This window comes from Nuphar pumila, chromosome 2 (assembly GCF_984573655.1).
Source record: "Nuphar pumila chromosome 2, dmNupPumi1.hap1.1, whole genome shotgun sequence".
In the NCBI taxonomy this organism is placed as follows: domain Eukaryota; kingdom Viridiplantae; phylum Streptophyta; class Magnoliopsida; order Nymphaeales; family Nymphaeaceae; genus Nuphar; species Nuphar pumila.
Window position 1 is genome coordinate 143,282,724 of NC_143250.1, and position 15,062 is coordinate 143,297,785.

The 15,062-nt window shown below is 35.9% G+C and overlaps 1 protein-coding gene across 1 annotated transcript in view; it reads left to right on the top strand.

Moving 5' to 3' along the window:
• The first annotated feature begins 12,900 nt into the window (after positions 1–12,900).
• HDA14 (histone deacetylase 14) overlaps positions 12,901–15,062 on the top strand; it is a 212,790-nt gene continuing 210,628 nt past the window's right edge. The window contains exon 1 of the mRNA XM_089997017.1: positions 12,901–12,941. The gene's annotated coding sequence lies outside the window, so the exon portion shown is untranslated. The remainder of the gene's footprint in view (positions 12,942–15,062) is intronic.

Sequence of the window (15,062 nt, forward strand, 5' to 3'; positions counted from 1 at the left end):
ATTCATTAAAATTTAAATAGTTGGGGATCCAAACATTCACTTAATTAAAATTAAGGATAACTATCCTAATTATAAAATGTGTTTTAATTTATTTTTTTAAGCAGTAAACAAAAACATATCCAAACAGGGCCTTAGGATCGCCACTTAAAATATAAATAGAAATATATTGCTATAAATCAAACCACACGTTGGACCCTCTAAGCAAAATAACTCAATAGCTGGAGTCACCCAAATGAGCATGAACCTAGAAGTGTCAATGGGTCGGGTTTGACCCAGACCTGACCTGTACCAAACGCTATAGGATTAGGCTTTGGTAATAAAGGAGGACCGATTAGAATCCAGGTCAAAGGCTAGCTCCAATTAGAATATAGAGCCGAGTATGGTTTGTGAAATTTCATGCCAAACATGAGTCTGGCCCAAGTTCCAATTAAGATTTGTGATTTTTAAAAGTTAAAAAATATCATTTTATGGGTCTGGACATATTTGGTTTATGTAATCCTTATAGAACCCTAGTTAGTATGGTTTTTTTATGATAGACCATATTGGTCTTGGGTATGGATCTAGTACCGTCACTTTAAAGTCAGATCCGAGTTTAGACCTATCTGGATCTGAACTAGATCCAAACCATTGACACCCATAGATGGATCTGACCCAAAAAACTTGACCTGATATTGTGACTGTCTCTAAAGAACATGTCATAGATTTATATGAATTTGTCATCGCAATCAAATGCTCATTTAATTTTTGAGACATCTCCCCTAACATTATTAGGTCATGGTTGCTCACATATACTAGACTAGTAAGTAAGCCATAAAATCCATTTATTAGGGGTTCAATAAGATAGCTGGATGGTTATACACACTATCCTAACCTAGGGATCTCAAATTTGAATCCCATGAGAGTTATCCCTTAGCTTGCCTATCAACGGAAGGGGAAAAAGAGTTCATCCATTAAGCATAATCAAGCATTAATGGTCTCGATCGGTTACAGGCTTTAGAGTTCTTTTTCTTTCCATCTTCGGATACAAGCGAGATCTCTCCATGACCCAGCTTCAGAAGTTCCAAAAAATCCAATCATGCAGGGAAAGGTCCACTGCTACGAAACTGCTCTCTATGCAATGCTTTCGGTATCTGTGATAAGTGGTTACTACGACACGTTGATAGGAACAAAGGCATCCTTTTGGCCTCCAATCACTCAAAGTTAGGGAGGTCGATGTTACCTTTTGAGGTACCTCCATTACTGCAGTAGTGTGGATTGCAATTTGTTACCTATGCGAGATTTTCTCTCGGCTCCGAGCTGCCCGCATGAGGTTTATGTTAAATAATGTAACATAATTCAATATGTAATCTCATAGTTTTAGTTTACTTTTAAGTTTAGTTAGGATTAGGTTAGTTTATTTAACTAGGTTAGGTTTCTTTTTCTTTTTTAGTTTAGTTTTTGGACTTATTTGGCTTTATGCTTTTTTGACCAAAGTCAAAAAGCATAAAGTAGAGAGAGCTGTTGGACTCCCAACAGCTCTATTTAGAGCCGTTGGGAGCCCAACACTCCCTCATTCCCTCTCTCCCTTGTATTATAAATATGGGGTGTTACCCCCTTGTAACTTAAACTTTTGTAAAGCCCTCTTTTGGGACCCAACATATTGAAGTTGATATTTTTTTACGTTTGTGCATTTGTATATGTGCCTTTGTGCACTTGTGAGAGTTTTCCTTTTATGCCTTTGTGCATTTGTATCTGTGCCTTTGTGCACTTGTGAGAGTTCTCCTTTTATGCCTTTGTGCACACTTTGCGTTTCTAGTATTGTGTTTATACACAAAATCCTTTTTTATAGAGGTTTTCACATGGTATCAAAGCAAGGTTGCTTGAGAAGGAAAGTCTTGTGATTCTTCACAATATTAAGTGCCTCGAAAAGCGTGCCTTCAATTTTTTTGAGATTGGCGTGAAGACTTCTCTTCATCAAATATTTTGGAAGATTACTACAACAAGTAAGAGTTAAAATCTATTTGTGGTACGTATTTTTCTCCTTCATCTTATCTCTCTAATGGGTGAAAAAGACTCTCATTTCTCTCTTGGCTTTAAGCTCAATGGTTCCAATTATCATGTATGGGCCGGAAATATGGAAGCTCATATTAAAGGAAAGGGGCTTTAGGGATATGTTCAAGGTTCCATAACGGAACCCGAACCAAAAATTACGATGGTTGAAAGAGGAGAAATCAAAATTCTTGAAGGAGAAAAAAGACAAAAAGCTCTTGAAGAATATTCAAAGAAACATGAGGAATGGGAAATAAGAAACTTCAAGATCCTATCTTGGATCTTCTCATCCGTTGAAACCAAGATCAATGCCAATATCATCAAATTCAAGAAAGCCTCCGAAGCTTGGCATTATCTTGAAAAGATGTATACTTCACGAGACTTATCTCACAAGTACTATCTTCAAAAGAGGGCCTTGACCCTACAACAAAATGAGATGTCTATTCGTGAGTACTTTGCTGAATTATCCTCTATTTGGGATGAGCTTGTCATGCTTGAGCCTAAGTGGAGTGGCGAAGCTATTGAACTTAGATACAAGCAATTAGAGGAAGATCACTTCTTTAACTTCCTAAATGGTCTTCGACCCGAATTTGAACAAATTCGGTCCTCTCTTCTATCTTCTTTCACATCTCCTTCCATTGAAGATGTTATTACCAAGTTAACTGGAGAGGAAACTCATATGGGCATTAGCAAGCAAAATCCAAGTGTTCTTGCAATGCCCACAAATCAAGATGAATGTGATGGAGCTAATGCCGTGTCTAGGCCTGACAACAACTTGAGGACATATAAACCTCCTCACTTTAAAAACCAAAATCAAGGATACAATGGTGGTCAAGGCGGAAGAAGGGACAATAGCAAAATTGTGTGCCACTTTTGCAAGGAACCCGGTCACATCAAACCGGTTTGTCCTAAATGGAAGAAACTACTTGCAATGGCAACCACATCTCAATCACAAAAAGAGGAATCTACAAGTGGAGCTCACTCTCTAAATCAAATTATGGAAGCTCTTCAACCTCTTCTTAAGGGAGCTATTTCCGGTGCCGCCGTATCCACTCCTTCTCCTACAGGTAAAACTTCTTGGCTTTTAGATTCGGGTGCATCTTTTCATATGTCTCCAAACATCTCTTCTCTTTCTGAATATTCTAAAAGTTTATCACCATCTTTTGTTTCAACTGCGGATGGCACTTCTCTTGAAATTAAAGGGATTGAAAACTTTGAAACTCAAAATTTTTTTATTCCCAAAATTAGATTTATACCTAAATTGAATTTGAACTTACTTTCCGTCTCTTAACTCTCGGACCTTGGATGTGACATTCAATTTTCATCTAATAAGTGTTTAATACAGGATCACCGGTCCGGGAAGTTGATTGGGGAAGGCTCTAGGAAGGGAGACTTGTACTATGTGGATTATCTCCAAATCCCTAAAACCCCTTTTTGTAATGTGGCCCAACATAAAGACATAAATGTTTGGCACAAAAGACTTGGTCATCCCAACATCACCAAGTTATCCTATTTGCATTTTATTAAAAATCTTTGTAAAAATACTTTCTCTTGTAATGATTGTATTCTTGGAAAAATGAGAAGTATGCCTTTTGAACAAAGATCTATGTTTACCACAAAACCTTTTGAAATTGTTCATTCGGATGTGTGGGGACCGGCACCCGTCATATCCAAGGGAGGCTTTCACCTTTTATGTGATTTTTGTAGATGATTTTTCTCGATATTGTTGGATATATTTCCTTAAACATAAGCATGAAGTGTTTTCATGTTTTAAATCATATCATATGATAATTAAGAATCAATTTAATAGTAATTTAAAGATTTTTAGGACCGATTCCGGAGGCAAATATCTTTCCAATGAATTTAAGAAATATATTGAAGACTATGGTATTGTCCATCAAAGATCGTGTCCTAAGACCCCACAACAAAATGGGTTAGCCGAAAGGAAGCATAGGCATATCATTGAAACCACTAGAACCCTTCTTATTTCCCAAAGTATTCCAAAAATTTTTTGGGCCGAAGCGGCTCTTGCTTCAGTTTATCTTATTAATCGTCTTCCATCCAAAAATTTAGATAAAATTTCTCCTTTCGAAACTCTATATGAAAAAGAACCCGATTATAATAGATTGAGAGTTTTTGGTTGTAAGTGCTTTGTCCTTACAGATAAGAATGATAAACTCTCACCTAAAGCCATTCCTTGTGCTTTTCTTGGCTACTCCGAAACCCAAAAAGGGTTTCGATGTTATGATACTAAAAATGATAAGTTATATGTCTCAAGGAATGTAACATTTTTAGAAAATGATAGTGGTTTTGAAAAGAATGAATCTCATTTAGAAATTGCTGACTATTCCTTTCTCTTTGATCTTTTATCTAAAGATGATGATATCTCTAGTGATGATGAATCAGCATATAACAGTGACAATGAAGTGGTTGAAATCAACAATAACTCTAACCCTACTACCTCTCAAGAAGAAAATATAACTAGAGACCCTATCACCTATACTCATAGAGATAGACTCCCCTTTAGAAGTGCTATTGAGCAATATAGTGAACCTAGCGAATCTATCCCCTCACATGATTCAAACCCTAGAAGAACCGAGAGAACTAGAAGAACTCCCTCTAGATTCGTATCTTTTGATTCTTTCTCTCCTAAATATCGGGTTTGCTTAAGTGCCATTCACTCATATTTTGAACCAAAAATTTTTGAAGATGCCAAACGATGTATTGAATGGAGAGAAGCCATGAAGAATGAACTCAAAGCGCTTAGGAAAGCCAACACTTGGGAATTTCAAACGCTTCCCAGTGGAAAGAAAACTATAGGATGCCGATGGGTGTTCAAAGTCAAAACAAAGAGTGATGGATCTCTTGAGAGGTATAAAGCTCGTCTTGTAGCTAAAGGGTATAGTCAAGAATACGGGATTGACTATGAAGAGACATTTGCTCCAGTAGCTCGTATGGTTACTGTTAGATGTCTCGTCACCATTGTTTCCATTAGAAAATGAAATATTTACCAAATGGATGTCAAAAATGCCTTTCTAAATGGTGATCTTAATGAAGAAGTCTACATGGATGCTCCACCTGGTATGGAAATTCCTAAAAACAAAGTTCTTCGTCTTCGTAAAGCTCTTTATGGCTTGAAACAAGCTCCCAAGGCTTGGCATGATAGGTTTAACAATGTAATGACTGAAAATGGTTTTACTTCATGCTGTACTGATACTGCATTGTTTGTTAAGAAATCTGATGCAGGGATTGTTATATTACTGTTATATGTTGATGATATGTTAATAACAGGTGATGATGTCAAAGGAATCAAGAGCATTAAATCTATCCTGACTTCAAGATTTGAAATGTCAGACTTAGGATTTCTGACATATTTTTTGGGAATTGAGGTTGCCTATTCTCACAGACGCTATTTTTTGTCTCAAACTAAACTTGCTTGTGACATTCTTGACAGATCAGGAATCACATATGACAAGGTCTGTGAAACTCCTGAAATAGTAGGTTCAAAGATGAAGATTGATGATGGGATTCTCCTAAAAGATCCCACACCTTACCGACAACTGGTTAGATCTTTAATGTATCTCAGCATTACGAGGCCTGATATTTCTCATGTTGTACATGTTGCTAGTCAGTTTCAACATGCACCTACTTCAGTTCATATGAGTGTTATTCTCCGCATCATCAGATACATAAAGGGTACAGTAAACAATAGGGTATTTCTATCTTCTTCTTCTGAATTGAATTTAATTGCTTATACTGACTCTGATTGGGGAGGTGACCCAAATAATCGTCACTCCACCACTGGTTTTTGTATTTTTTTAGGAGAATCTTTAATTTCTTGGAGATGCAAGAAACAACATAAGGTCTCACTTTCATCCACATAAGCCGAATATAGAGCCATGGCATCTACTACCATGGAGATTGTTTGGATTCGCAACTTGCTGGAAGATATGAATATTCAAGTTCAAGGGCCCACAAAACTATGTTGTGATAATAAAAGTGCAATTTATATTGCCAAAAATCACACATTTCATGAGCGCACGAAGCACATTGAGATGGACTGCCACTATGTTCGTGAAGAATACTTAAGAAGAACTATAGACCTTCCATATGTTACATCAGAATACCAACTAGCAGACTTCTTCACCAAAGCGTTATGCTCTCCAAGATTTAACTTCCTTCTTGGCAAACTTTCGGTTATGTCACCTTAAGTTTGAGGGGGGTGTTAAATAATGTAACATAATTCAATATGTAATCTCATAGTTTTAGTTTACTTTTAAGTTTAGTTAGGATTAGGTTAGTTTATTTAACTAGGTTAGGTTTCTTTTTCTTTTTTAGTTTAGTTTTTGGACTTATTTGGCTTTATGCTTTTTTGACCAAAGTCAAAAAACATAAAGTAGAGAGAGCTGTTGGACTCCCAACAGCTCTATTTAGAGCCGTTGGGAGCCCAACACTCCCTTATTCCCTCTCTCCCTTGTATTATAAATATGGGGTGTTACCCCCTTGTAACTTAAACTTTTGTAAAGCCCTCTTTTGGGACCCAACATATTGAAGTTGATATTTTTTTACGTTTGTGCATTTGTATCTGTGCCTTTGTGCACTTGTGAGAGTTCTCCTTTTATGCCTTTGTGCATTTGTATCCGTGCCTTTGTGCACTTGTGAGAGTTCTCCTTTTATGCCTTTGTGCACACTTTGTGTTTCTAGTATTGTGTTTATACACAAAATCCTTTTTTCTAGAGGTTTTCACAGTTTACTCGTTCTGTAGCGTCCCCAGTTACCATATTAAAAATTGAATAACAGACGCCGGGTGCATGTCTCACAAAATGTGAGGTTCCTTCGCGTACCCAAAGGAGTAAGCAAGAAGAACATGATTACTAACCAATCACATGTTGACTTACCTTGATTAGTTATTTGGTTATATTAAAACTGTGTAATGTGTTTTTTTTCCTTTGCTTTCTTCGTTGTACGTACCGTAGTTGCTTTACTTTGGCTGTATGTTTCTAACTGTCTCAGCTTAATGTACCTAGTTTTGTATTGCTACTTTTGCTAGCCTCGTACTTGTTGCACGTTGCACATATATATGCTTGCACGTACATTTACTTTGGTTACATATTGTTAACTGTTCTATCATGTTAGCCGTAGTCCTGCTATTTACTTTTGATTCATGTCATACATGTTATCATGCCTTATGTTTCTCTCAAAATGGTATATCTTGATTGGTTATCTCACCAACTCGCAAGAATACTGACCCCATTTTATGAGGATATAGGTGATGACTGTTAGGGTGTGATCGCGATGACTGCGCGACAAAGACTTGGGACCCACACTTTGAACTTACGCGGTCTTGACAGTTGTTTTGAGAAATCCTCCTTTTTGGTTTTTGAGATACCATTTTGTAAATGAGTTGATGTATATCCTCGATCTCATCTTGTAAATCAAATATGGAATGAAATATTTCTTTTTGTTGTTCATCCTGTAACCCGCTCAAAATTTTTAACTGATTTTCTTTATGGTTTTTTTGCTTGTATAATGTTTTCAAAAGAAAAAAATCTTCTAAAAATTTAAGGATTCTACAAGTTGAGATTTTGGGATGTTACAGATCTTGGTATCATCGACTAACTCTATGCCAGCAGCTGCGATAAGAGAGGATGCAAGCATTCTCTGGTCCGATTGGGCGCATAAATAGTCCTAATCATCGCACTATTTGAAATCTTAGTCTTGACATATTAACATATGGACCATACTAAACTTAATAGATTGCACGGCCTAGATCAGATCTAAATGCGTGGATACCTAATTGCTGAAAGCCGGATATATTCCTTGAGTTCTATGCACTATCTTGTGTATGTTAAATTGATCTAGTTTGATATAATACCGAACTTTTGCTTGAATTTTCTTATATAATGGATTGTAGAACCATGGACTACACAAAGCATAGGAAATAAACGAAAAAATAAATGACTGTACTGTGCAACAAAAAAATGACACCCCTACAATTTTCGAAATCAGCTTCATGTCCAAAGTCATAAATGTTTGACTTCTTTTGGGCCATTTTACCCTTTGCATGAACGAATTTCTTAAAGTTTGCCTAATATATTGGTATGCTCTAGAGTATCTCAAACTTTCATTAAAAGGTAGATTCACATGTTGGGTAAAATGGCTATGAAAAAATGAGTCTATCTTTTAGTGAAAGTTTGTGGTACTTGGAGAGTATATCGCACAAACTTCCAGAGGTGAAAGATAAAATAATCCTAAAAAAGTTAGACATTTGTGATATTGGATTCAAAATTTGTAAAGAATTTTGAGAAACACATCATTTTTTGTCGTATAACCATGCTGGGTATATCAGAAAGGCCACTCCCATGCGCAGCTGTTATCGTTAGGTGGATTTAATTGCTAGAAGATGACCGGATTACCAGACCGTATCCATTGATAGATCAGGCATAGCCTAGGGCCAGCCTAGCCAGAAAAATCAAGCCCCTCTTGTCTGCCCAAGTAACAGGCTGTCAGTTGTCTAGGGCTGGGAAATAAGTCGAGCAGCGCATGGTTTGGCTCGCCATAAACTGGTTCGTATTCGGTAAATGTACTACATGATCATGAGACGAGCCATGAGCAGCTTGTTAACAAAGAACAAGCGGTGCCCGGCTTGGTTCGGCTCGTGTAAACTCCTTAGAATATATCATTTTATATAAAAATTTAAGTGCAATCCTTATTATAATTAATTTTAATCCTAAATAACGAGTTTGTAACTTTGTACAACTGGGTAGAGCATATGGCATACAGGAGAGAGGTATAAGGTTCAAATTATGTTGTGGGCAATATTGACTTTTACCTATTTTTTTTTAATAGAAAATGACCACACTACACTACCTCTGAGAATAATGGTATTTCATAGCGTATCCACGAAATATCACAATATTTCTCGTATACCCACCCACTCGTTTCTCGCTGAAAATAACCCCTGAGAATAATGGTATTTCATATCGCAGGCACAAAAAATCACAATATTTCTTCTATACCCACCCGCTCGTTTCTCAGTGAATTTGTGGTCATTTATGACGTTTCACCATTTTGCTAAATTCTACAAGCGACTCTCATTGTCATTATATAGCGAAACTAAGTTGAGATTTTTTTATATTTTTTTTAAAGGCAAGCTGGGGTTAAGCGTACCCCCACCAGTTAAACAACCGTACCTGTCGTGGGAAATATTAACATTTACATATTTTTTTTTATAAAAAATGACCACACGACTCCTGAGAATAATGATATTTTATGGCGTATCCACAAAATATCATAATATTTCTCGTATACCCACCCACTCGTTTCTCGCTGAATTTGTGGCCATTTATGACGTTTTACCATTTTGCTAAAATGTACAAGTGACTTTTGTTGTCATTAAATAGTGGAACTCAGTTGAGATATTTTTTTCTTTTGAAAGGCAAGCTGGGGTTAAGCGTTGACACCCACCAGTTATACAATAGTACCAATGGGTTTTGAACTTGCAACTTCCCAAAACACTAACCGCTCCTACCAGACAAGCGGACTGCAACTTTAGTCAATTGAGATAAAATAGTGAAACTCAATTGCAACAATAGAATAGTGAAACTCAGTTGCAAAGCTAAACCTAATTGTGATATATATGACAGTGAAACTCAGTTGTGGCAATAAAATAGTGAAATTCAATTCTAAGTTATGCCAATAAAATAGCAAAACTCAGTTGTAATAGAATAACAAAACTCAATTGTTGCAATAGAATAACGAAACACAGTTGTTACTATTTCTTTTCTTTCACTCTATTCTCATCATCCTCCTCACCGCCACCACTGCTCTGACATTACCACCACTTCTCTACCATTACCACCGTAGTCATTACTGCAACCGCCACCATTACTATAATCATAATGAGCACCATCTTCATTTGTCACCATTGTGATCACCACCATTACCATTACCACCATCACTATTACCATCACCACCATTGTCATCACCACCACCAAGATCATCGTTGCCACCACCATAATCACCATTGCCACTACCTCTATTCACCATTAGCACCACGTCCTATGATAACTAGATTTTACAATTGAGTTTTGTTATTCTATCAGGACTGAGTTTCACTATTTTATTGCAACAATTATGTTTTGTTATTCTAACGCAATTGAGTTTCACTATTCTATTGCCACAACTGATATTAATTATATCATCGCAATTGAGTTTTGCTATTTTACTGAGTTTCGCTATTTGATCACCCCAACTGAGTTTTGTTATTTTATTGCAACGGGGTTTCGCTATTCTATCACCACAATTCAGTTTTATTATTCTATCGCAATTGAGTTTCAATATTTGGCGACAACGAAAGTTGCTTGTACATTTTATTTGTAGGATAAAATCGTCATAAGTGACCCCAAATTTAGCAAAAAAAAAAGTAGGAGAATATACAAAGACTATTGCGATATTTTGTGGATACACTGTGAAATTACATTATTCTCAAGGGTAACACAACCATTTTCAAATTTTTAAAAGAGCCAGCTCGTGCCTCGGCTCATCTGACATGCGCTCCACTCGTATAGTAATGAACATGAGTCAAGTCCGAGTTAACTTAAATGGTAAATGAGCCGAGCCTGAACAAGCAAGGATTGACTTGTTCATCTCATTTATCAGCCCTAGTTTTGATTTTTTTTTATGATAAAGGACAACCCTTGGCAAGAACCGGGTCACTGAATGGGCCTGCCTTCTTCCTGGGAGTTAAAACTCTAGGTTGAGGACTAGACCACCCAACCTTAGGGTCCTGTTATGTCAAGAAAATGAAGTCTCAAGTATCATATATGTATAGTTTAAAGAGCTTATGAAATACCCTGCTCAAGGCAGGTTGGGTTGGATATTTGATAAAATTCTTAACCTAAACCTGGCCCACATATTTCTTATTGGGTTTGAATTGATCCAAATGATTTCTGATCGGCATTTCTTATTCCCATACTCATATATTTAGGTTCAGGCTAGGTTAAGTACCCGCTGATAAGAAAATTTTACCAACAAGGTTTTAAATATATTTTTAAAAGATTTTAGAAAATAATTTTAAAACTTGCCTCTGTTTTTAAAGATGATGGGATCGGCTCCTTCGAGGTTGAATTGTTCCTTCCAAAATGGTTAAAGATAGTTCAACCGCGTTTGAGATCTTTTACCTGAGAAAGTCTATTATTGAGCCTTCTTGAATCCTTGACATCACTTGTGAGGTAAGCTTGGATGGTAGTCCCATCCAAGCAAAACCCAATCAATAAAATGTGTGTTTTGATCATAGATCATATGCAAACAACCAAGATTCCTAAAAAAAAATTAAAAAATATCAAAAAGAAAGTGTGAGAAATAAAAAAAATAGTGAGTGAAAACTTACTCGGGTTTTCAAAGAAACTCTATCCCCTTCCTCGTGACAATATGACATGATGATGACGTCTTGAGCTCACGATGTGAATGACTTAAAAAGAAAAGAGGCTTTTCTACATATGAAAGGGGGGGTTCTTCGAATAAAAAATCCAAGAAAAGAGGTATGTTTGAAAAATAAACCCGAGAAAACAAAAATCTTGGAAAAAGATTTCCAAGAAAGTAAGAAAATATAGAAGAAAACTGAATTTTAAATGAAAATTTTTTTTTTTTAGAAATTACCTTAGCCCCCTTCCTCAAACATCGAAGGTTGTATAGGTTGCTCTTGACTGGGCGGCACTTTGGTAAGGAAGAGAGAGAGAGAGAGAGAGAGAGAGAGAGAGAGAGAGAGAGAGAGAGATTTGAGAAACAATCCCAAGCCAAAATCTCAAAAACCCACAAAAGAGAATTTTTTAGTTTTTTCTCACACCCAAGGGCCAACGCCTGAGAAAAGCGACATTTTTTTTTCCAAAAAAAAAAACAATTTTGGAAGGGACTTGCTTGAGTTCAAAAGCGCTCTTGAAGCTTTGCCTGAGTTCACAAAACAAGGAAAAATGGCCAAAGAAATAGGGACTACACTCTTGTGTCGGCAAGTGTTTGACTTGCTCACATGTTTGTCTTAAGTCTGTCCTATCTTCGGTATTTTGGCCACAACCTTGTAAACGTATCCTGAATTGGAGAACAATTCAAAGCGTTGAAATGTTGACATCCTCTTCTACGAAACATATTTTGGACGAAAAATCAACTTTGAGTATATATAATACTTTAAGTTTACATTACAGTGAACGGAGTGACTAACGTTTTGGGGCCAACATGCATGTGGGTTGAGAACCCATAAATTTTTGGGTGTCAACAATACCCTGTACAAGCCCGACACTTTGACAACCCTAATAACATGAAAAAGAGAGAGAAATCTACTACTTCTAAACATACATAAGGAGGTAAACAGTCCGAATTTAGATTAGATGTGGCCAATACCAGATTTGATTATTTGGAAGTTTGCTAAACAGATTCTGATTTTGATTCAGATTCGGATGGTAAAAAGGTCATATTATACATGGTATTTTTACATGTAATCGGTTTAAGATATTCATCAAAAAATTAAAACCATATCTGCATTCGATTCTAATCAGATATTTTTTTGGCTTGCCAAATTCTACTAAAGGGAGTCGAATTCGGTCGGATATCAGGCACAATCCGATCCATTGACATCCCTGTATAAACTTAAATATTGCGATATTTTGAAAGTATCACGATATATTGGTTATTTTAAACGGTGAGAAAAATATTTAGTTGTTTTTTACCATATTTTCCGAATATCGCCCATATTTGTGACACCGCCTTTCTCTCAATGAGAGGCCTCCAATTTTCGAACTCAAACGAGCGTCACCTTGCGGGACCACTCAATAAGAGCTGCTCGTTCTTCATCGCAACGCTGTGGCGCTTGGGAGGAGCTTCTCAGAGGATGGCCCGTGCTGCCTCCCTTCTCTGCACCGGTACGCCCTCTGTAACTGCACAAATCAACCGTACCCATATTTCTGTATCGAATTTGGTTGGTGGGTGCCCATTCTTTTCCTTCCTTTTGGTTGTTTTGATCTTTTATCTGATTTGGCTTTCAAATTTGGTTAGTGGGTGCTCAAATTTTCCCCTCATTTTGGTCTTTTCGATCTTCTTTTTGATCAATTTGGCTACGTTGGTTGATCGTTTCTATGTAGAAGTTCTATGTTCGTATTAATATCGGAAATGTGTGTTGAATGATTCTGTTGGTAAGGACGTAGACGGCTGTTTCTCTGTACTTGTAGATATTTGGTGATTGATTTTTGAATGTGGGTGGTTCGTTCTTTAATGTGTCGAGTTGAATCCTATATTGGGTATTTTGTGGTTTTGTTGTGAAGGAAACGTAGTATATACGCAAAAATCTTGAGAATTTGATTCATGTGCATCTTTGGGATCTTTTTCATGGATTCTATTACCAGCTGAACTGGAACAGGTTGTGTTTAATTGGGTTCAGATAATGCGTCTCTTTGTAGTTCAATGTTCATACGTTACCCTCTCTTTGTTTGTAGTTTAATCTTCATACATGCGTTACCTGTTGACTTTATACTTTAAAAAGTCCTAACCGGCTTACTCTTTTGTGCATGTGTCTATCGACCAAGGTTGTAAGCAGGGTATCATTACCCGTATCTGTCGGGCCAATAGTAACACCGTATCCAAGGAACTTAGGTTTTTAATAAGAAATTTCAAAAAATTAAAAAAATCAAGAAAAATAAAATAAAAATTAGTAAAAATTCTAAAATAATTATATCACATGAAATAATGATGAATTGCACAAAATACAACCATAAAATCAAATATGAAGCAATTATATCTCTATAAGGTGCCTAAGACATCATCAAACATCAATTAACATAGAATCATAGATAACATTGCATGCATATCTCACAAGAACAATGCAAAATATGAAATATCTTGGAGTTAATGAACAAACCATAAGACTCATACTTTCATATTACATAAATAAAAATAAAATAACCAAGTTTATGAACAATTAAGTATTAAATAATCAAGTTTTTTAATAAAACATGATACATCAATAATCATTATCATCTTCATCATCAATATCTTCTTCTCTTTCTCCTCCTTCAACACCCACATCGTTTCTAAGATACTTATGATCTTTATCATCTACCTCTTGTGCTCCTTCCATGTTAATCTATTGAATGTCCTCTTCATTCAAAAGAGTCTCTGCTTCTTCAACCCATGCATCCAATTCATCAAAATATTCCAAATTGAGGGGATCAAATTGCTCTTTGTGCTTCCTTGTTGATAACTTTTTGATTTGCCTAAAAAGATGACATAAAAAAAATAAAATTAGTTAGGTTTTGAATAAAAATGACAATTAAACATAATAATTTTATATACATCTGCCTCAATTTTAAGTTTTAGCGTCACTTCCAAACTTGACCCACCACATGTTTGAAAAAAAAGAAGAAAACGAGAAATCAATAAGACAATTACAAATACAATAATACCAAACATCATAACAAAATAACAATATTAAATTAAAATTGAAATAGACAAAATAAATTACCTGGATGCATCGTAGCACGGTTTCACATTGCTGCAGGTCTCCCAATATCATACAATGCATTATCATAAGTTTTCATTTTCTTATGAATTTGATGTTGAATGTTATAATTAGGTTTTAACCTTTCAATGCAATCTAAAATTCTCTTGTTGACTTCCCTATCCATTTTAAACATAGTAAAATATCTAAATACATGATTTAAATCATATGATGCATAATGAAGAGGTCGGTGAAGTTGCTCAGTCAACCTATGATCAATGATGTTCCATATATGTATGTACAATTTTTTCTTCTGCTTCAAATTATCTCTAATGGCTTCTTTTGCCTTACCCATGACCTCATAGAGATAACCCATAGATGGTTTGTCTTCACTGTCAACCAATCAAGGCACCTTCACCAAATGTATAGTTATTCTCAACAACTTGATTCATGAATCCCATAATTCACTTCTTAATACAATACTTACAATTTTTGTGGGTTTTTTTGTGCATGGGGATATGCATTCCACTCATCTGATGAAAATATTTTT